This window comes from Hipposideros armiger, unplaced genomic scaffold (genome assembly GCF_001890085.2).
Source record: "Hipposideros armiger isolate ML-2016 unplaced genomic scaffold, ASM189008v1 scaffold_317, whole genome shotgun sequence".
NCBI classification, from domain to species: domain Eukaryota; kingdom Metazoa; phylum Chordata; class Mammalia; order Chiroptera; family Hipposideridae; genus Hipposideros; species Hipposideros armiger.
The window spans coordinates 933,862-936,556 of NW_017731667.1; positions in this window are offsets into that span (position 1 = coordinate 933,862).

The window sequence follows — 2,695 nt, forward strand, 5'->3', positions numbered from 1 at the left end:
GGTTAAGAGCTCACTCAAGAGTTTGAGCTCTGAGCAACAGCGGTTCGATGCCCGGCCCAAGCTGCCAACAGGTGACAGGTTGGCTCAGCTAAAAAAAAAAAAAGTCAGTCTTTACCTTAAGTGAACCTGTCTATTGTTTTTGTGCATCTAGGGTAACATACTTTTGAAATGTCAGAGGTATTTTCTCTTCCAGACCCCTCGAAGGCACAACTGCCAGCACCAGAGCACAAGATCTCCAGAGCACGAGACCACAGAACCCTTCATTGTTATCTTGTTCTCCACATACCATCTCTATGTACTGCAAATGTCAAATATTAACTATCCTGTCCCCACCAATGTAAAATAAGTTTTTCTCTATTTTGCTTTTTATTTAATTCTAGAGATTCCCCTGCTTTGCTTTCTCCTGCCCCCATAATCGACCACCAATGGATATCATGTAACCTTCCTTACATCTTCTCTTTTGATTCTAATGTGTAAAATAAGTTGCAAATCTGCCGTTCTCTGGAGTATTTTCTCAATCTGTTGGGATCTTTCTTCCAGGCATGCCCCCAAAATGTTGGCTCAAATAAACTCTGGTAAGACTTTAAAAATAAAAAGAAAGAAAGAAACCAGAATATTACTAAAACTCTAATTGTTATTTTATAATATCTTAAAAATGGAAGAAATGTGGGTTAAATGTAAAAACATAGATTTCCTAAGGCTCAATAAAACAACACTGCATTGAGATTCAGCCTTAGGTATACCATGAATCAAAGTTTTGGAACTAAACGATAGGTTGCAAATATTATCACAACTTGGATTTTTTCAAATGTGAGGAGTAAGTCAAAGCCAAGCAGAATTTCACTAGAAATTATCTGTGGTTCAGTTTAACTCGTTGCACTTTGAATTCAAAATGTATGTTTAAAACCGTATACACTATATTCAATCTCCCTTTCAAAGAAGGGTTATAACTGCCTTTCTCCCCTTTCCAAGTGTTCCATAAAATTTGTCTCAAATGCAAACAGTCTCATCCAGGCTATAATAAATTACTTCCAGTGTCAGGAAACTCATCACTTTTTGAGTAGCCCATTTCATTTGGTAAATTGTTCTTGCTGTTTTTTCCGATATTGATTTAAAAATGTTTCCCTAATGTTTTCATTCTTTGCATCTAGTTCTCCCTTCTGGACTCAGAGTAAGTAATGCTTTTCTTATCCTTTAAATATTTTTAGTAAGTTTTAAATCCTATCTCTTTAATATTTCTCTTCTATTAGGCTAAAAAAATTGTCATTATCAACTATTGTCATATAAACTGGCTATCAGACCCTCTAGCCCTTTTAGTTGGGTTTTTTTTGGAAAAGTGGAAGTTTGTTAATGAAATTTTAAATAGTGTCATTCACAATAAAGCACAATATTCTAGATTTGCTCTAATTTATGAAGAATATGTCAAATAAAGTGTATAAGTTGGCACTATCAAGCATTGAAAGATACAAATATAAATAAATAAATCTCTAATTTTCAGACTACATTATAATACAAAATCATGTCTTGGTAGCACAGAAAGAAATAATTATAACCAGGGAAATTTCTCTTTATAAGACAAAGAGCTGAATTCTTTTTTTTCTATTAGTTTCAGACGAGATTGGATGCGTTCAGGGTGGTATGGCCGTAGACTCTATTAGTTTCAATTGTACAAAGAAATGCAATAGCTATCCTTTTCATCCCTCACAAAGTGACAACCCCTCTTCCCCCATCCACTGCCCTCCCATCCCCGATATCATACATATCTATTACAATTCCATTGACTCCATTCCCACACTATAATCTACATCCCATGACTATACATGTGTTAAATTGTAGTTGACATATAATATTCAATGGCGGCTTCAGATGTACAGTGCAGTGGTCAGGCCTCTACACCATCCATGAAGTGGTCTCCCTGACAAGACATGAGACCATCTGATCCCCTAAAAAATCTTTACAACATTATTGATTATATTCCCCAAACTGTCTTTTCTATCCCTGGGGCAATATTGTAGTTACCAATTTATGTTGTCTCATCCCTTCCCCTTCTCCCTCATCCCCACTCCCGCCCCATCTAGAAATCATCAGTTTTTCCTCTGTGTCTCTGAGACTATTTCTATTTACATTACTCGTTTATTCAGTTCTTTAGATTCCACATATAAGTGAGATCATACGGTAGTTGTCTATCTCTGACTGACTTATTTCACTTAGCATAATGTTCTCTAGGTCCATCCATATCTTTGCAAATAGTACAATTTCCTTCTTCTTTATATCTGAGTAATACTCCATTGTGTAAATGTACCACAGTTTCTTAATCCAGTCATCTACCTATGGTCATTTCCATTGTTTCCACGTCTTGGCTATTGTAAATAGCACTGCAGTGAACATAGGGGTGCATATATTTTTTCGAATTAGTGTCTTGGGTTTTTCTGGATAAATACCTAAGAGTGGAATTGCTGGGTCATAAGGTAGTTCCATTTCCAGTTTTTTGAGATACCTCCATACTGATTTCCATAGTGGCTGCACCAATCTGCAGTCCCACCAACAGTGCACCAGGGTTCCCTTTTCCTCACAACCTCGCCAATACTTGTTGTTTGTTGATTTATTGATGATAGCCATTCTGACTGGAGTGAAGTGGTATCTCATTGTGGTTTTTATTTGCATTTCCCTAATGATTAGTGAGGTTGAACATTTT